At 35.7% G+C, this 22,506-nt stretch overlaps 1 pseudogene; it reads right to left on the minus strand.

Annotated features, from left to right (window-relative positions):
• Positions 1–248: 248 nt before the first annotated feature.
• LOC103508884 overlaps positions 249–22,506 on the minus strand; it is a 29,232-nt pseudogene continuing 6,974 nt past the window's right edge.

The raw sequence follows: 22,506 nt of genomic DNA on the forward strand, positions 1-22,506 counted from the left end.
TAAGGGCAAAGAGATCCTAATAATTAATAAACAGTTCAAGCACTGTGGGAACATCCAACTTGTTAACTAGTTTGTTGTTTGTACGGATGATATCCACTAAACTTACAAGTACCTACATAATTGTGTATGCTTTGTACGGCGTGGTTAGCGATTAGCATTTCCTTCATTTCTTCGCCATGCAGGTTGTTTGTTTTGCGAGATTCACTAAACTTACAAGTACATAATTGTGTATGCTTTGTACGGCGTGGTTAGCGATTAGCATTTCCTTCATTTCTTCGCCATGCAGGTTGTTTGTTTTGCGAGATTTTGTTGTGTATCCCGTAACTATGTTGTGTAGAAGTGTCTTTCACTATATTGAAAACATGTTTGGATGTTTCTTTCACTATGTCAAATGCTTGTTTGGACGTCACATGTTTGTGTTCTTTGGAGACAGTCTCAAAGAGATTGTTTAAGGCTTTGACAGGTGTGATTTAGAGCTGGATTGTTGCGGCAGCTTCCGTTTTGTCTACGGATAGCTGGCTCACTTAATCGTAAGAAAAAGAAGAGATAAAAGAAGAAGAAGACGAAAAAGAAGGAGGAGGAGAAGAAGAAAATATGAAGATCCAAATCGTAGTTTCACATTCCTTCAGCATTTCTGAACATCTTCTTCTCATATTCCATCTGGGTACTTAATATTTCTTTCTATTTCATATTTTGGACACGGTACACCGATTACCAGGACAACTTCTATAGTAGAAATAACAACAACTAGCAATAATACGTATAGTAGTAGAAACAACAACAAAAAACGCAATCTTAGTAATAATAATTATAGTAGTTGTAGTAGTAGTAGTAGCAGCAGCAGCAGCAGCAGCGGCAGAAAAACAAAAACAACAACAACAACAACAACAACAACAACAACAACAACAACAACAACAACAACAATCGAAGGTTCGAGTTCTGTTGGGATGCGAATAACACTTTGGTAAATGTTGAACCCTTCATGCTAAAGTTAGAATATACCGTTCTAGCTAATGTCAACTTGATCAATAACATATCAAGATAGCTGGTTTTATACTTTTTATGATTCTGAGGTATGTAAAGGTTCGAGTTCTGTTGGGATGTGAATAACACTTTGGTAAATGTTGAACCCTTCATGCTAAAGTTAGAATATACCGTTCTAGCTAATGTCAACTTGATCAATAACATATCATTGGACGATAGGTACGTCTGAACGATTTGTAGAAAAATTAGCAACACCAAGGACAAGAAGTTTACTCCTTAAGGACAAGAAGTTTACTCCTTTCAATAGCCACAAATAATATGTTAACCATTTTATCAGATATTTTGTCTGCGAATTTAATTAGCTTTGAACTTTGGTGATTCCATTTGACCCTACACAGTTACACAGATGGTTAAATATGTATGTAACTAATTTCATTATTGGTTGCTATACCACCCGAATTTGACCCCATGTAAAACGCCAACCTGATCAAAATTGACCCCAAAGAGTCTCGCCAAATTTCTCTCAAGTCTCCAAATAACATGTTTTTCTACCGTTTCTACCATGTCTTCCCCTATAAATTTAATTTGGTTATCAATTTATCCTGTTATTACAAACGAATAATCTGTCAAAAACATTCTCCGCCCATACTGCACATGGTTGCAGTCAATTAGCCAAATTTATTGGTCCCCCCGTTCGATGATTCGGCCAGGTCAAATTTTCACCTCGACCTGTGAACGCAATCCTTCTGACCCCTAGCAAGGTTAAGTCAAATACCGAAATGCAAAAACACACACACATACAGCATCCACTATTAAAAAAAAAACTATAATAAAGAACCACTAAAAAAAACTGGTTTTTCAAAACCAGAAATATAAACTCAGAGATGTTACCTCTTCTTTAAATAAAAGCTAAAAACATGCGCGCTCCAGCAGGTGAACAAAATGAAGAATTCGATTCTGTCTGATTCGAGACTTTAGAGTTAGGAGGAACAACTTTGGAGAAAGAAACTTAAGAGAAAATGATAAGGATAATAATGGTAATGAATTAATGATGAACGGAAGAGAAGCAGGAGAATATGGATATAAAAGGTCTAAAGATTGGAGGTTAAGATAAAAAAAAAATCTGTCTTTTTGGGGATAGCCATCATACTTTATATTTTATCGGTTTTATCTTCATTTGCTTTGTATCCATTTCTTTTTGTAAGGAATTTTCTGAAATGCTGAAGAAATCCACCGAAAGAAATCTTTAAGAAACAACATGATGATTAAATCCCAACTAGGTATTTAACTATTTGAAAATCTTCAAGCAATTTCTAGCGAAAAGTTGTATTTAAAATAACTTTTTTAAACCTTTTCTAAAAAAGTTCATCCTTGGACAAGGAACAATTTAGCCAAAACCAAAAACCTAACTTAGTTGCTGATACTTAGGTACATGATTACTAACTACGTACATACAAAAATGTTGTCAAACAGTAGGTGGTAAATCAAAGATAGGTACCCCCAAAATTAGGCAGGTTTACCCTGGTGAATAGTAAATTAAAGATGCCCTCATAAAGTACCTAGTGAACAAGTTAGCTTTTCTAACCTGTTCTAAATCTTTATTCATTTTGTTTTAAACCAGTTGCAGACTTTGTAGATCATTTAAAAATACTTCTGACTGGCAAAATAGGAACTGTAAGTCGGAAGATTGGAGGTTAAGATAAAAAAAAAATCTGTCTTTTTGGGGATAGCCATCAAGCCATCATACACTTTATCTTTTATCGGTTTTATCTTCATTTGCTTTGTATCCATTTCTTTTTGTAAGGAATTTTCTGAAATGCTGAAGAAATCCACGGAAGGAAATCTTTAAGAAACAACATGATGATTAAATCCCAACTAGGTATTTATTTGAAAATCTTCAAGCAATTTCTAGCGAAAAGTTGTATTTAAAATAACTTTTTTAAACCTTTTCTAAAAAAGTTCATCCTTGGACCTCAACCACGATAATTTTCAATTTTAACTTCAGGCACTTCATCTTGAAGAATCTTCTTCTTCTAATGGTTTCGAACATTCTCTTTCCCAAATTCTACATCATCATTACTATGCTAACCATACTTGTGTCGATTCTCTGATTTCTGGTGCTATCTCGGGTCGTGAAATCGAGATATCGTTATCCTTACTCTGGTCCAAGTTGGGGACATTCATGGTTTTTGCCACATCTTTCAAATTGGCTGAACATTCTCTTCCCAAATTCTACATCATCATTACTATGCTAACCATAATACTTGTGTCGATTCTCCGATTTCTGGTGCAATCTCGGGTCGTGAAATCGAGATATCGTTATCCTTACTCTGGTCCAAGTTGGGGACATTCATGGTTTTTGCCACATCTTTCAAATTGGTTTTACTTAACATACAAATGATATATTCAAATCTCTGTTCTTTTATATGGTTTGACTTGGTGGATTTACAAGCTCAAGCCAGCATTAGCACAAATAGGCTTGCGCATGCCTAGGTATACACCCATATTTAGGAGAAAAACACACACACACACACACACACACACACACACACACACACACACACACACACACACACACACACACACACACACTAGCCCTCAACTAATGCTACAGCATTAATGCCAAACATCTGATTGTCCAAAATTTTCTTAGGACTGGCTTGAGAGCAAGAATTTTCGTTCATATGGGTGTAATTTTCTTTGGGAATCATCCATATTATTCCATACCTATTCCATTTTTTCGAATAGTGAGAAACGTGAATTTACTTTCGTGACATTCCAAATTCCGAGTTCAAAATTTGAAATGTCATTGCAATTACGAATATCACCCCATTCGTCAATTTGATTCCTTATAGTTTATCCCCTCAACGAATTTTTATCATTTTTTGTCTGACTATTTTTTTTCACCATTTTTTGTCTGAATATTTATTTTTTTCTTCTATTTTATCAATTTTTGCCCGATTTTTTTTCTTTTGATCTGCAATTCCGCACACATACAAGGTTACTTGATTTTGGCATTATCAGTTGCATCAATTCTGCAATCAATTAATTTAACAAACGCAATCTTGGTAATAATACTTTAGTAGAAGTAGCAGAAACAACAACAACAAACACCAGGAATGATATAGAAACAACAACAGTCGTATTCATATCAGTATCAGCAGACACTCCAGCGAGCAGGTTAATCTTCGTGAAGACTTCCATGTTGTCGTAGAGATAGTAATTTGGTCGAGGGTCACTGAACACGGTACGGACACAAGTTTGACCTGTCCAGTTTGGATAAGGTCGACCATGCTGTCTATTGTTAGTTACCTGACTATCTTTCTTCTTTTTTTTTATTAGATATTTTATCCATTTATTTATTCGATTTCATTTTTATGGCAGGATTCTCACCTAGGACAATATCTAATGTATACTATTTACTTGAAACTTTGATGGACTTTCTGATCTGCAGACTTATTTTTTTTATTAGATATTTTATCCATTTATTTATTCGATTTTATTTTTATGGCAGGATTCTCACCTAGGACAATATCTAATGTATACTATTTACTTGAAACTTTGATGGACTTTCTGATCTGCAGACTTAGAAGGACAGCTTTGGTTCGATATTTGAAGGAAACTGGTTCGATATTTGAAGGAAACTTTTAACCCAAAAATGCCTAGCGTTACGTAAAAAGGTGGCACTTTGACAGCCGATTGTGGGAAGTCAGTAGGTTAGTACCTACATAAGTTGTAAATTTTGTCAATCGAAAGACGATACACTGGCAAGACTGTGTCGTTTTCTATTACCTTTTTAGTGGACTGTACCCTCTATCAAAACTTCAGAAGACTATCTGAGTCAGAAGACTGGCAGAGTAACTCACCAATGATGATGAACAATGTAAGGTTATGATAGTCATGAAGGAAGTGATTTGGAGACACATATTTGATTAACACGTGGTGCAGAATTTTGATGAGTCGATGGACCGACAAGAATAGCTCGGATTTTTCTGATTCCCTTGTCATGGAATTTGGCAAGATGAACAGAGTGAACAGTTTTCCTCTGCTTTTCTGGACTTCCTACACTGTCTTTTATAGTTTTAATTAATAATTTAATATTAATAATTAGATCGCTGTTTTTATGTACTATGGAGTTTTCTTAATGCCTTTATAACAGGCTTTTTTTTCTCTCCAAGCTACTGGAACCATATTGATATTGGATTCATATTACCTATAACTACCTAAGTATTACCTAGGTATTATTATGAACACCTAGCTAATATCTATCTACTTATTATAATAGGTAATTTAAATGGACACTTACCCTCTCGTCTCATTCCCATTTTGAGACATTTTTTAAGTCTACAATATTGACATTGGTTCCTATGGTGTTGATCTATTGGACAATTTCTACTCCCCCTACACGAGTAGGTGAGATTCCGCCGTACACTTCTCTTGAAGAAGCTTTTACATCCTGGAAAACAAGAAAAGAAATTCAGAATTAGAACATTGGTACATCATGGAAAACAGGAAAAAAAATCAGGATTAGACCATTGGAATATCCTGGAAAACAAGAAAAGAAATTCAGAATTAGAACATTTGTACATCATGGAAAACAGGAAAAAATTCAGAATTAGACCATTGGAATATCCTGGAAAACAAGAAAGAAAGCCAGAATTAGAAACATTGGTACATACTGGAAAACGGAAAAAATTTCAGAATTAGAAACATTTTGGTGGATCCTGGAAAGCAAAAGGGAAAGAAATCCAAAATCCAGAATTGGATCATTGGTACATCCTGGAAAACAAAATCCTAGAAAGCAGTCCAGTATTAGTACATTGGTTGGGTTGGTTGGAGTTGGAAGAGCTCTTTTGGAGAATCCTGTCACGCTAAATAAAGCCGAAAAAGACCTTATTTTTCTTGCTGGAAAGAGTCCAACAAATTTGATAGAATATCGTAGTGTACTCCACACTTTTTGATAGAAATATTGCATTGTCATCCAAGATGTAGCAACTTTCAAGGCAATCGGTCCACTAGGAGTGGCTCAAAAGTTAGCTACAAAATATTCAATTAAAGCTATCTCCACTAACATTAATGTCACAAAAGATCTAACCAGGTCGCAGTGACCAAGGGCGTTTATTAAAGCCGATGGCCCTACCTGTACCAATACCAATCCACTAACATTAAAATAGTTTGAGAAGTTGGTACATTTGACATCTCCACTAACTGTTTGGTAGTTGAGGACTCTGGTCATATTGACATCTCCACTAATAGTTTGGTATTTCAAGACTTGGTTGTTTTGACATCTCCACTAACAGTTTTCTAATTCAAGAAATCGGTACATTGTCTCCACTCAAAGGTCTGTAGCTCAAGAATTTGATACCTTTTCTGGCATCTCCACTAACAATTTCACAGGAACGAGACGTATACGTATAACCCTTATCCCCAGACTAACATTTTTCCAATACTAAACCTCCAACTGATATGGTACATTGTCTCCACTAAAAGTTTGGTGTTTCCAGACTTTGGTACATTGTCTCCACTCAAAGGTCGGTAGTTCAAGAATTCGATACCTTTGGTTATTCTGGCATCTTCACTAACAATTTCACAGCCAAGTGTAGCCCTAATCCCCACAGTAACATTTTTCCAATACTAAATTCCCAACCCGATATAGCAATGATACTGTTGATAGCAGCAGCGTTAGTATCAACTATCAAGTTGTTGAGTTGTCATATCATTGACCCCAGCGAGGTTAATTCCAACGTAGACGAGGCATATTTGCACATACTTGAACTCAGTAGCCAAGTTCCGTATTGGAGTGTTTTTTTTCCAAGGGGTTTTTAAAGTCACTGAATAACTGTTCTTTGGAGTTTTGTTGTACGTTTATGGATTGCCATGAAGCCAGGAGGCAGACTGGCGTCCAGTAACATTCCAGTCAAGTTGGACAAAATGCACCTTTGTACACTGTACAGCTATAAATCCAAATTGATTCTGGCCAACTGGACTGGAATGTTACTGGCCCCCAATTACTCGAGGCCAGTAACTGGACTGCCTAATGGCCTCATCTAATCCAGCCATTAGAGTAGTCATAAGGTGCGTATACACTGCAGTCAACAGATGTCGATCAACATTGACTGGATTGTAAAACAATGGGCTAAAAACCACTGTTTTGGAATCAGGGGACCCTAGCTAAAACGGATACTTCCACCTATTTCCCGATTTTGAAATTTTGGACTCCTCTCCGAAAACTAATCTCCAAGCTAAGCTTCGGTGAACCATTTTCGAATTATTGCAATCAAAGTGCTAGAACTGCTGGATGTACATTCCGAACATCGTACAATCAATGAGAATTAAGAACAACAAAGCCCTCACGAGAGCAACCGGCACAAATTAGCGAACTCATAAAAATAACTGCACACCGATTAGCGACTTCTCACACGACAAATGAAATTATCAATCTGTCAGTCAATCACTTCCCGATGTAAACAAGACGTTATCAACTTATATTAACAAGACAGGTGAAACAAAAAAACATCTGATAACCTAACCTTATGTTTACAAATATTAGTTAAACGAATTAATACATGTAATAATACAATTAAAACATGTAAAAAACCTAATGTATATTCCTGAAATTTAATATACAAGAACATGACTGAAGCAGACAGACCTAATATACATAATAATATTAGTGAAATAATAATATGTATACCTACATGTAATAAACCTAATGTATAGGTATATTAGGTACCTAGTAGTGAAATATAATATACATATGATAAAAATATTAATAAATGATGTTTTAATGTGTATATGTTACACTTTACAATAACAACACTTGCTGATAGGGTAATAGGTGTATTAATAGAGCTACTTGTCTTAATGGCAAATTATAGGATGACATCTCTTGACACCGTCTTGACACTGTTTATCAAAATATTCTCGTCATTCCAACGTTCAGACACTCCAACGCTTCATTGAGCTAACCAAACAATTAGTAGTAGTTCTAATAGAGTACCCAAATATGCAGGCATTCTTGATTATTATTAGTGTCCATAGTGATAAGACTGATAAGAAGACTATTTCTAAAGGGTTGTTTACATGCAAATTTCATTTCAAAGGTTGTTTGTACCTTGCGAATCATTTTTTCAAGGGTGTCTTTACACCTTGCGGAATCTCTTTATAGGTCACGTGCTACAACTAGCATTTCCTTAAAGGGTTATGTACTTGTTCACATCCTACGAATTCTCTTCAAAGAGTTATTTGCACCTTGCGAATTGTGTTCAAAGGGTTGTTGCTTTGAGAACAATATTTTTATCTGATCGTGTGGATATTGTGTGAAATGTCACAATCGAGAGGGCTAATAAGTGTACATATATCTATTTGATGAAATGGGTTTTGAAGATGAAGAAGATTTCAAGGGATAAAAATAGCTGAGCTTTATACAAAAAAAGCCCACTCTGAGGCTTAGATGTAGGGACAACTGCCCCAAAAGATGAGTTAGGCTTATGCGAATCTATGAAGGGATACAAATAACAGATATAATAATCGTTAAATTGAGGCCTTTGGCGAAACGTTTGGGCGATGACAATAAAACCAGATTGGTTCATGAAGGCATCGAGGAATCTCTATGTGTAAATGAAGAGCGAAGTCTAGATCCACCGGACATATTACAGGATATTCCACAGACGTCTAGAGACCTCAACTTCGTCAAGAATTCTTTGCCTATGAGCAACCAGCCGTTCTCAGAATTGGTAGAGATGATGGTCGATGTGCAAGGAATTCAAAAGAAGGGATCAGACAAAAGAGTTGTTGCTGTTGTAGCGGCTTCAGCTGTACGTAGCCGAATGCTAATGGCAGAGTAAAGGAAGGATTTTTCTCTGCCATACACCAGGGTGATTATCTCTAGCCATGTTTAATTGGCTCGTCCTAACATCTCGAGTGAAATTGGGGGAATGAGAAAATGTGTCTACGCCAGTTGAAAAATTGAACAACCTTGCGGAATGAATTGAGCAATAAATAAATTTAAATGATTTGAGAAAGACAGCCTTTCCGAGAGCAAACCTTAAGTTTATGTTTAGGATAAAGTTCACCCCCGGGCGGAAATTGAAACTGTGACCTAGCGCATACGAGAACTAATACCACTGCCAAAATCTAGTCGAACACCTTGCTCTGAGAACCTCCGTCTGGACCCAGTGAATAATAGCATGGAAATTATGCCGTCCCCACTCCGCAGCAGTGTGTGTGGTATCAGTGCATTTCTTACATACTATTTAAATGCTGCATCCATTAAACCAACATTGAAGCGGGATTTTATACGTTCCACACATAAATTATAACGTGGACATCTCGTAGAAAACGCTGGTAATTGAATACTGAACCATGTCTGACTGTCGTAAATTAATGCACATTTTCTTTACGCATATTCTGTGAGATGATGTACAGTTGGCTTACACACATTTATACTCGTATCAGTTGTATATCTCAAAGAAATAACTAAGTACATCTGCAGAAGATCCAGGTCAGAGAACAGTTTTTGGAGAGACAAAAACTGCATTTTGCTTATACTCGTTTTGATCTAGATGTTATGGGAGTAGGGAAACAAAACGGCTTGAAATAAAGAGCATCGTTTCGGAGTTGCGACAGCCTCAAAAACCTCACAGAATGATCTGAAATTTATATGTAAAAACTTCTCAATGAACTGCTGCAGCTGTAGAAATTTGGGAGTATGGGTGTTTTGGTGGTGATGAAAGTTATCACATTCAGTGATGAAAGTTATCACATTTTTCTTGATCAAATAGGAACTTATCCCAAAAGCAGCTGGTAACCTACAAAAAACATCAATCGTTAGTATGATCTGTTGACATTATCATCTGCCCTCCTTCCCAGGCCAAGTGAACTAGTACCGCATTTGCCTGTCCCTCCAATAGCGACGAAAGATCAACTATCTCTTGAACCCAATATCGACTATCTCCTGAACCATTAGTGGAAGTGTGTTCACGCTTCAAATCCAGCATGTTATCGAGATTCCAAAGATATATATCTTTGGAATCTTTGGATATATCCAGTTGTGTAGAAACCAAACCATCTTCTCTAACACCTTATTATAAATTACAAGACGATTATTTCTTCGGTCTTCTTCTCTTTTTTTCCTTGATTCTTCTTTCGCCTCGTATTCGTGAGACTTGTTATTCACAATCCGTGTTCTTCTTCTACTACTACGTCTTCTTCTTCTTCTTCTTCTTCTTCTTCTTCTTCTTCTTCTTCTACTACGTCTTCTTCTTCTTCTTTGATACTCCTTCTAGTCCTTCTTTATGATCATCTTATTCTTTTTCTTAATATTCTTCAATACTTCTTCTTCTTCCTTCTTGTCCCTCTTCTTCTTCTTCTTCTTCTTCTTCTTCTTCTTCTTCTTCTTCCGGAATCTTTGGATATATGTATCAAGTTGTGTAGAAACCAAACCATCTTCTCTAACACCTTATTATAAATTACAAGACGATTATTTCTTTGGTCTTCTTCTCTTTTTTTTTTCCTTGATTCTTCTTTCGCCTCGTATTCGTGAGACTTGTTATTCACAATCCGTGTTCTTCTACTACTACGTCTTATTCTTCTTCTTCTTCTTCTTCTTCTTCTTTGATACTCCTTCTAGTCCTTCTTTATGTTCATCTTATTCTTTTTCTTAATATTCTTCAATACTTCTTCTTCCTCCTTCTTGTCCCTCTTCTTCTTCTTCTTCTTTTTTCTTCTTCTTTACTTCTTATGAATAATCTCAGCTCGTCTCTTCGGTCTCGTATATTCTTGTTGAATTCAATGATGACACACATTCGCCAAGATGACCAAGATGTATCTTCGTCTTTTCTGAGAGATCCCTTCAAGTCTTTTCTATACGATCCAGTGGCTTCGTTTAAATCTTTAGATCTTCTACGGAATAGGTAGGGGTCCGCTTCAGAGATATACGAGAATCCACTTATACCTGATTGGAGAATCCACTTTGAAAACCGGCGAATCTGTTGAACTTGCAGAATTTCAGTTTTAATAAAAATCTCTATACTTACGTATGTTGTCACTTGCGATCGAGTAGAAGTTAAGACATGAAATTTATAGATGTGTATTGAGTGGGGAACAACATTATTTGTGACAATCATTTACGTTTACATACATATGCTCAACAGAATTAAAATATTAAAATTCATTTTGCTAATGTTATCTCTTGCAAAAGCACCAGCTATGAGCAATAAGCCAGCTGTTTTGGCAGTGTATCCATCTAAGGTGCTACTTCAGTACTGACCCAAATTTTCAAAGCATTGTCTCGATTCTAAATAGACGATAATAAATACATTGTTTCAAAGCAGTCCAGCGGACAGGGTGGGCGAACAAAAGTTCCCACAACACACCTTTACTAGCTCCACTAATACCAGTATTCTAGCCACTAGAACTAATATTGCCACCCTGAACAATACGTTATTTTTCTATTATAAGAATCCAAAACCATATATCGCCAAAGGCAATCCCAGCACATATCCTATATACGTGTTTATGCCTTTAAGATTGCTTAAATGGACGTCGAACTATGCAGCGTTATTATACGGATAAGAGAGGTTGTGGGTGTAAACTTTAACTTCGTGATATCTTGGCTTATCTTATTAAGCGAGAGAAATTCTCTCACACACAGCTGAGAGCTTGGGCAAGGAGAGAATGGTTTCTTGTGTTTGAGAATTCGTACAGGATGTTGAAAACTCTGACACCCTCCTTGGAGCGATTTTCTAGTTTTTGACGACTTTGATGATGTTTTGACAGCTTTGGGATTGGTGAGTTGAAAGAAATAAGAACAGAATCTCTTTAACAATTTAACATGTTCTGTGATGGAGTAAGTGTCTATGATTAATATGTGCCAACTGATAAGCTGATAAAACATAATTATCCGTCAATGACTGAGGGAGAACCTTTTTTTCCCTGAGGCTCCTTTTCATTTTCAACACAGATTTTGTCGTACCCTTTTACTAGATCCGTGTAATAATGGATAAAGATTCCAATATCCTTAATCTCTCAGTCTTCTCTTAACTGTTTTTACGAATACGCTTAGAGTCTTTCTGTTACGGTGTAACCTATGGGCGAACGATGCCTTGTTGTTTCTGTTTGGTCTATCTTTTAAATCATTCAGTCAATTTCACTTTCAGTTCATTCAATAATGGCTTGGAATGATTTTTGATTTGCCTGCGTGAACTAAGCTTTTATAGCTTCGCCAGTTAGGTGGATCAAATTTGTAGTGAGGAGGTTGGACTGTCTTGTCAATTTGTAATTCCCTCCGTTTAGAATTTTAGATTTGATAGTTGAATAAAAAAGTCGGTTTGAAGAATAGTTAACTATCTCATTGGGTAATACTCCTAATAACTTTGTATCTCTGCACAAGGGGTTGGAGAGTCGATTCAGATCTTGATTGTTTTGTTTATTGGAACGGCTTTTAGGGCCATTTAACAAAAAAAAAAAAAAAAAAAAAAAAAAAAAAAAAAAAAAAAAAAAGGGCAATATGAATAATATTTAGATAGGTTATCTGTTCCTACGTAGAGTCACAAGTCACAAGTTAACCTTCAACCAGACTAAAGGTGAGGTTAGGTAGTCGTATGATAATGATATTAACGCAAATCGTCGAGATACTAGATATTTTAGAAGTAGAATATGGTTCTGTAGAGGTATATCCAACACATATTCAACATATACAAGGAGTGTGATAAATTTTTATGAGACCTGTCAGGTCATTGTGTATTACTTCCTTGTTTGTGGATATTCGCAGAGACTTTGGTTAGTCTGCGGAGTACACGTGTAAACTTTGGTTTATTACATGGTTTTTTGCTTGTCTTTATTTTTAGCATAATGTATGCAACTAGTTTATGCACATCACGACTCATGATTTTACCTCTGGGAAATTCATCTCCTGATTACCAGCGAGGTTTCTATGAATTTTTCCTTCCTCCTTCGTCTTAACCTTAACTTCTAGTAGGCACTTATTATCTTGCTCAATAGAGTTTCTGTGCAGTTTATGCACATCACGACTCATGATTTTACCTCTGGGAAATTCATCTCCTGATTACCACCGAGGTTTCTATGAATTTTTCCTTCCTCCTTCGTCTTAACCTTAACTTCTAGTAGGCACTTATTATCTTGCTCAATAGAGTTTCTGTGTTCAACTATTGAGCAGTTATTTGTGTTGTTGTTTGGATATCCTATTATCCATTTATGTACAATATGTGCTTTTAGGAATTGATTAGCATTTGAAAGGATCGTTTTATACCACTTATTAACGTTAGTAGTATCAATATTAAACGAGTATTACTAACAAAAGTATCAGAATTATACATAGAGTATTATTAATAAAATAATGAGATATTGTGACAACCAATGCTTGACAAAAATTCAATATCCTCCTCACTGATGACAATCTGTTCCGATTTCTTTCCAAGGTTCGCATTGATTTTAAATCGCTCCTCTTCGTGTTGTTGTTTGGATATCCTATTATCCATTTATGTACAATATGTGCTTTTAGGAATTAATTAGCATTTGAAAGGATCGTTTTATACCACTTATTAACGTTAGTAGTATCAACATTAAACGAGTATTACTAACAAAAGTATCAGAATTGTAGAGTATTTAATAAAATAATGAGATATTGTGACAACCAATCCTTGACAAAAATTCAATATCCTCCTCACTGATGACAATCTGTTCCGATTTCTTTCCAAGGTTCGCATTGATTTTAAATCGCTCCTCTTCCAAATCCAGAATCACGCCGGGGGTTTCGCTCAATGCGAGTTCCTTAATTGCTGATTGTTCCAACTCATTGAATAGCTCAGCGTCACTTTCAGTAATATCGATGATCTCAACAGGAGTCTTCTTGTAAATCTTTAGCCTTGAGGCTCTGAAATTCAAAACGATTTCTTCTTAAACGCACATCCATCGTTTAAGAAGGTAAATACTAATACAGGCTTGAGTTCTGTTTTTCCCATTGTTCACGAAAATTGTTTGTATGATTTTGAAACAAGACTTTGTTAGAATTAGGTCTCTAATATTATTGTTATTATGTGGATGTTTGGCTAGTATCAAAAATAATTTGCATAAATGCTTGATTATAACTTATTAACTTAATAATTAATTAACTATCTCTATTTTATTTTTCCATGATAATACTCTGGCTTTCTATATCCCTTTTCCATTACCATTACTTTTAGGAATTTCTTTTCATAGGTGTAGAAACTTTGAAAGAACATCGGATACCTAAAGAGATACTCGTATGTAAGGTACATATATCTAGCATTTTCCCAATATGGTATCACGAATCAGGTACAAAGTTCTTTGGGTAAATTGTGCTCATCACGACCGATAATCTCACCAGTGCTAGTAACCATCATCTTTGTGGCCACGGTTTGATCAAGTTACCCCGGTCCGCGCTAATGATTAATCTCCAAGCAACAAAATAATTTTAAAAATACCTCCTCACATGTTCCTTCGTCTAACAATAATGGAAATAATTAATGATTCTACTGACCTTCTAAAAAAGAAAAAAAGATGATAATGTCAGAAGGGTTATCAATCTCGAATGGAGAGAGATTAGAGGAACTTGCTATGGATGATGTGATTATAGGAATAAGATGATAATGTCAGAAGGGTTATCAATCTCGAATGGAGAGAGATTAGAGGAACTTGCTATGGATGATGTGATTATAGGAATGCCAGGTACGAGTGAATTTGATCAAGATGTAGTAAAACCTACTGAGGAAGACATGGTAGAAATAATGGCAGAAGTTGTAAAAGTTGAAGAGAAAGGAAGTTGCGAACATTGTTTGAATATGTTTTTACTACATGTTGGAATTACCCCTTGTGTTTTAGGGAGATAAGAGGCCGAAGAATCATCACGACATGCTAATTCCTGTGACGGCAACAATTAATTTTCGGTGAAAGTATTATCATAGTATATTTGTTGCAAATGTTGCAATTGTTTTGTATTTGTTAAGCTGTTATTTTTGCTAATTTTAGGAGACTTTTAGTTAAATAATGGGCTTTTAAAACTTCTCATATCTAATTTTACCCAAATCTGTCTCTGCTAGCGCCCTTTAGAGAGGTAACTAGTCCCACTGTTCCACTAATAACTTCACAGGATTTCGGTCAAGTCTGTCAAACGTCGTTAGAATGAGAAATGATCCGAATAAGAAATGTTTTGGTTTTCTTATTCACTTCATCTTGAATATTCTGATATATTGCTTACCATCTTTTCACCCTCTGAGGTTGCTTCAAAAATGTTCTCTTTTTTATGTACCCAGAGGTGTTATTTACCTTTATTTTTCTTGGGAGCAATAAAAAAAATCTGTTTTGTGTTGTTTATTTTGTCTGGAGCTCTTCACAGACAATGAGACGTATCCTTTTCATAATACACCCAGACACTCATTTAGAGCCTGATTTCTTCTTTTTTTGTTCCTCTCATTTTATTGTCAAATGCATCAACTCCATGTATGCTTTTGTTTTAATAGGGTTTTCTTTTTTAACTGCCCTTTTATGATCCTTGGGATTGTGGTCTGAAAAAAACATAAACATACGAACAGGTCCTACTTTATTTTCTCCGGTGTCTTTTGATTCTTTTGTTTCGGCAGATGTGTTTGCGCCTTTGACGGCATGCCGACAAGGGAGACTTTCAAAGGTGTTAATTGAGTTTTCCGTCGGCTGCGGCTTTTTGTTTATAGTAGCATGAATCTTACCTAGACTTACTCCGATCCCTAGAGTTTTTATTTTACATTGAAAAGGTATTTTCTATTGCCGACCCCCCAGGAGTGCTAGTATCAAGGCCGAAGACTCCATTAAATGCCTGGAAAATTTATTAACATGTTATGCATGGACTTGAATTTGAATATGATAAACTTTTATCTCAACTGAAGGTAAAATGGAAAATGGATAAAACATTTTCAACAAGGATGTTGTCTAGGAATTAATTTAATACATAAGATTTTTATTTTAATATTTTATGGTTTGCTCCTGTACTTAGTAGAGGACCTCTACAGATTAGATGATTGGTTTCCGGATTTATAATTTCCCAGAAATTAGAATTTAAAATTTATCCTTAATAGATAAAAATATTAGAGAAATTTAGTATGAAACGCAATCTTAAATTTCTACTGCTCTTTTGGTTTTTTAATGCACCTGAGAAAGGATGATTGCATTTTTTTATGTGGCACTGGGAAATATTTTTCTCCTTGAAACATTAGTAATTTTTTTTTTTTTTTTTCATTATTATTAGGTATTGCTTTTTTTCAAGTAATTTTTTGTACAAGTTTTTACTAATGTTATACAAATCATATGCAAAATTCCCAAGACACTTAATAAAACTTGTTTCAATAAAGATTTAATACACCTGACTTGGTTTCAAGTATCTACAACTTTGGTTTATTTTTCTTTGTATTTTAAGCACTGCACATTTTTGAAACCAAACCGTTGAATATTGATGAAATGAGCCCAAAATATCTTGAAAATGGTTCAACATCCAATATGCATGGAAACGTAAAATTTGTGAATTTTCAGGTTTTCCTTTTGGGTTAACCAGTCAGGCGCATTCAATCCATTTGATAAATTTTATCTTTTAGTATCTTTTGTTGTCTTAGCTTGCGAAGTAACCAAACATTGCTGGGCAACATTTTTCATCAGTTTCTCAGGACAATGTGTTGGTTCCCGGGTTCACCAACCAACCTCAGTGGTGCAGTTGTTAACGCGTTGGACTTCGGATCTGGAGGTTGGCGGTTCGAGTCCAAGTCAAGTCATAAATTTTATATAGGTGTAATAATGGGGGAACGATATTTGTGACAAGTATTTAAATATGCTTAACACATTAAATTCCTTCCCTGTTTCACCAGACAAATTGCATACCTTCACAGGTGAACTGGCCATAATGTTTGCCGCTACTCTTGTCACCACACACAACACACTCGATATTCTGGTTCTTATCGTTATTTTGCGAGCCTCCTGACTGCGTGCTATTCGTCCCGGGGGTTGTACTCTGCTGCAGCTCCCGTAGGCTTCTATGCTGCAAACTAACCCAAAAGGCGACAATTGGAAAGCCCCATGAATATTCATTTAATTAAACAATGTCCCGCAACAAAGGGGAAACCTCTAGCGTCGAAAAAAATCTACAGAAAAAAAAAGGCTGTCGTTGATTCAGTGTAAATAAAAAGACAAAAAATCTCGCCTTTTTTCAGCCAAAAGCGAAAAAGGAGGAAAAAAAGCTGTCTGATTTTATTTACTTAGCACACATTCAGGGGAAAAAATCATTGTTTACACCTATGTTATTTGCATTTGAACGTTTTGTAAACAAAGATAAATTACATGTTTACATGCATTGTAAACAAAAGCTATAACTCACTTGTGGCCATCACAAGGTAGAAGTTTTGTTTAATTGCATACCGCGGTGGCTTTTTTGCTCCCCTTCAAACATATTTCACAGTGATATCTTTTACAACTTGATTCAAATGTTTTTGTTTTATTATACAAGAGTGCTTTGTCGATAAATATGACAATGTCTGATGTGAAATGACAATGTTTGATGCGTTTAATAATTACTTGGTATCATGGTATCCACTATCCACAGATGATAGTAGGTACTTATAATTGGTTATATCTAACTACTAGCAATATAAATGATCTATTTACATTGAAATTAACCAAACCTGGACAATTTACAATGATAAACCGAATAGCACAATGAATTATTCAATGGGAACCCTATGTTAATGTCTTGAACACATAGTACTTATAATTGGTTATATCTAACTACTAGCAATATAAATGATCTATTTACATCGAAATTAACCAAACCTGGACAATTTACAATGATAAACCGAATAGCACAATGAATTATTCAATGGGAACCCTATGTTAATGTCTTGAACTACCATCCCAATCTTTCACTAGAAAAACGTGTGTTAAAAGGATATACAATCCGGAACAACACATTGAACTCGAACTATAAAGCACTACTTATTGATAACAGAGTCCTCCCGCTGGAAACACGAGTTAATGATACAACTGAACAATGTACAATTGAAAACGTTAACAAACCTACTTAAAAAAAAAACAAAAGATGCTAATCTCAATGTACACAACACCAAAAGAAGGCAAAGAGTGTTAAAAGCAACACATGGAGTAGGTATTCCGGATACAAACAATGAAAATATGTAGCTATGTCAGAGCAACTTAAGTATGGTTTGGTTTAAGAATTGTATTTTTTCCCCTCTGAATAGAATGGGAATAGAATAGAATAATATTTAGATAGGTTATCTGTTCCTACGTAGAGTCACAAGTCACAAGTTAACCTTCAACCAGACTAAAGGTGACAAAAGATGCTAATCTCAATGTACACAACACCAAAAGAAGGCAAAGAGTGTTAAAAGCAACACATGGAGTAGGTATTCCGGATACAAACAATGAAAATATGTAGCTATGTCAGAGCAACTTAAGTATGGTTTGGTTTAAGAATTGTATTTTTTCCCCTCTGAATAGAATGGGAATAGAATAGAATAGAATAATATTACGATATTCCCGGAAGAAAAAACACAAAGTGGAAAACTTTGAAAAATATTATTGAAATTGAATTATTTGCGTTAAAATTTAGCTATATTTCTCCAATTCAAAGGAAAATTGATGAAATTTTAGATTAGGGAAAAAATTTAAAATATTTTTTTGTCACTTAATAAAATTTAAGGGCGCACTATTTAGTGACCTTTTCAACATAGGTCGGCGGAGAGGTCGTAGGCCATGTCGCTTCAGTGGCACAAACCAGACTGAGTGCGAGTGATACTTTGACCTTCCCCTTTCCCCTCATTGCTACGCGAAAATACTCCGGATTTTCCGCTCAACGAGGTTGTTAGCAAAACCATCCAGTGAAAAACAAACACAGCACTAGTAAATAATTTAGAAAATGTGAGAATATTTATTTTTAAATTTATTGTTATCTAATTTAGTAGATATTTACACTTTATTTTTTTATTTTTATTGAAAAAAAAATATTTGTTATCTTAACGTCATATTTAAAATTATGTATAAAATTCAATAGGTAAAATACCTAATAAATAAATAGCTAATCTGTTATCAGATAAGATAAGTGCCCTATGAGCTATCTACCCCTAGAGGCCTAGAGGTTCTTAGAAAAATAAGGAAATTATACAAAAAAATTCTTATAACTTTGGCAATTACTTTTGAGGATAAAATAAAATTACTATTTCCAATAAAACTTCACTTGATTTGTAATTAATTTGTTTAAATTCCAACTTTGAAACTTTCAACACGACTTTGGTTAATTTTAAACGCACTTCCGACCGTTGACGATTTATCCACGACCGATATTCCCGGAAGAAAAAACACAAAGTTGAAAACTTTGAAAAATATTATTGAAATTGAATTATTTGCGTTAAAATGTAATTATATTTCTTCAATTCAAAGGAAAATTGATGAAAATTTAGATTAGGGAAAAATTTGAAATATTTTTTTGTCACTTAATAAAATTTAAGGGCGCACTATTTAGTGACCTTTTCAACATAGGTCGTCGGAGAGGTCGTAGGCCATGTCGCTTCAGTGGCACAAACCAGACTGAGTGCGAGTGATACTTTGACCTTCCCCTTTCCCCTCATTGCTCGTTGCCTAGCAACGCTTGGCCTAAGACACCGTGCTATTGGCTCTACGACCCGAGACCTTTTACCTATATCGTATATATTTTCTCGCTACTTATTTTCACGCCCTTAATAAAAAAATAAAAATATTCCTCCTACTTTATTTTTCTAGAAGAGAATTTGTCCTAAATTTGAAATTTTCCCGACCAGATTTCTTGTTATGTATTTCTATTTATGTTATGCTAGCTATGCGTATAATGTATCATACTTACCTCTATCTAATATCAAAGTTCTTTCTGGAACACATTTTGCAGCAAAAAATGTTCAAGGGAGAACAAACGCAATCTTGGTAATAATATTTTAGTAGAAGTAGCAGAAACAACAACAACAAACACCAGGAATGATATAGAAACAACAACAGTCGTATTCATATCAGTATCAGCAGACGGTAGATGTTATGGGAGTAGGGAAACAAAACGGCTTTGAAATAAAGAGCATCGTTTCGGAGTTGCGATAGCCTCAAAAACCTCACAGAATGATCTGAAATTTATATGTAAAAACTTCTTAATGAACTGCTGCAGCTGTAGAAATTTGGGAGTATGGGGCTTTTGGCGGTGATGAAAGTTATCACATTCAGTGATGAAAGGTATCACATTTTTCTTGATCAAATAGGAACTTATCCCAAAAGCAGCTGGTAACCTGCAAAAAACATCAATCGTTAGTATGATCTGTTGACATTATCAACTGCCCTCCTTCCCAGGCCAAGTCAACTTGTACCGCATTTGCCTGTCCCTCCAATAGCGACAAAAGATCAACTATCTCTTGAACCCAATATCGACTATCTCCTGAACCATTAGTGGAAGTGTGTTCACGCTTCAAATCCAGCATGTTATCGAGATTCCAAAGATATATATCTTCGGAATCTTTGGATATATGTATCAAGTTGTGTAGAAACCAAACCATCTTCTCTAACACCTTATTATAAATTACAAGACGATTATTTCTTCGGTCTTCTTCTCTTTTTTTCCTTGATTCTTCTTTCGCCTCGTATTCGTGAGACTTGTTATTCACAATCCGTGTTCTTCTTCTACTACTACGTCTTCTTCTTCTTCTTCTTCTTCTTCTTCTTCTTCTTCTTCTTCTAGGTAGACTTGACAGGTTCTCCTGATCAGGTGTACCTGTCAGGTCTGCCTAATAGTGAGTGGCTGGCCTTAGACTTTTGCTCTGACATGAAGGCAGCTGCACGTACATTGGAGTGACCTTTTCATTGTAAGCATCAGTTTCATTGAGGAATGCACTAGTAGCATGTGTAATAGTTTTGAGGAATTCGCTTACGTATAGGAAGGTACGTGGTGGAATAGATTTCTCGAATTCAAAATGTGCCTAGGCCCCTTGCAAACATTTTCACCTCTGTCCCGATATGTCTGTGACGTCAATTACTTCACATACAAATACTGTTCTGCTGTTATTCACGTTGGTATTGCTGCTGAAATACTTTGTTTAAAACTAGCATTGCCGTTTGGTTGCCGAATTAAAGATCCTTCAGTACCACAGTGGCAATTCCTTACAGCCTCTCTCTTCTGTGACGCTCTAATAGTCTAGTTTAAATTTCTTGGTTTATTTGAGGAAAGTTCACCTCTTTGCCCAATGCACCATTTGTGTGGGAACGCGGATCCCATACGATGGCTACCCATCTGTATACCAACCACGCGTAAATTTGTTTACCTTCAGTGATCTTTGAAGACTTGGTGCATGCATTCAGCTCACTATCGCCGTTGGCTCTCCGAGCTTTTGCTCTAGCCGTTGTCCTCGCTCCCATATTGGTGGTTTGTGTGGAATTGGTCCAGTTAACATATTATCAACGCTAGTTTGTAGAGTTTTGTCTAGAGTTCCAGTCGGTGTCGTTGATAACCCGTTCTAGTTGTTTTATACTTGACGTTCGCATAACGACCCCTGGCGAACTTCAGTTCACTGTGGATGCTTAGTTGATCTTTGGCTACCGTGCGCGGAATGTGACTTCGCACAAATGCCACCGCTGCTGGCTTCACATCAGAGCGTATTTCTAGTAGATATGTATATCTTACCTAGTTTATATATCGAACAGAATTTTTATCTACTTGAACAGAACACTTATACCTATACCTAATATGTAACACCCAGCGACCCAGCGGTGCTTAAACTTTTGACAAAGCAGGGCTGTACTTACCTCAGTATACTCACAATCCTCAGTGGAATAATGTTGATTATGACTATGAAGAGTGATTAAACACAAAACAATAGAATAGAATAAACACATAAAATTGTTGTCCTCGCTCCTATATTGGTGGTTTGTGTGGAATTGGTCCAGTTAACATATTATCAACGCTAGTTTCTAGAGTTTTGTCTAGAGTTCCAGTCGGTGTCGTTGATAACCGGTTCTAGTTGTTTTATACTTGACGTTCGCATAACGACCCCTGGCGAACTTCAGTTCACTGTGGATGCTTAGTTGATCTTTGGCTACCGTGCGCGGAATGTGACTTCGCACAAATGCCACCACTGCTGGCTTCACATCAGAGCGTGTTTCTAGTAGATATGTATATCTTACCTAGTTTATATATCGAACAGAATTTTTATCTACTTGAACAGAACACTTATACCTATACCTAATATGTAACACCCAGCGACCCAGCGGTGCTTAAACTTTTGACAAAGCAGGGCTGTACTTACCTCAGTATACTCACAATCCTCAGTGGAATAATGTTGATTATGACTATGAAGAGTGATTAAACACAAAACAATAGAATAGAATAAACACATAAAATACATGAGACCTTATTTATCCTGCTCGAATAAGACTAAAAAGTCCCTTTAACCCAGCCGTCTAAACAAGATCTCATGTATTTTATGGGTTTAAGTCTTTAAC

The sequence above is a fragment of the Diaphorina citri genome, unplaced genomic scaffold (genome assembly GCF_000475195.1).
Source record: "Diaphorina citri unplaced genomic scaffold, Diaci psyllid genome assembly version 1.1 scaffold444, whole genome shotgun sequence".
Lineage (NCBI taxonomy): Eukaryota > Metazoa > Arthropoda > Insecta > Hemiptera > Psyllidae > Diaphorina > Diaphorina citri.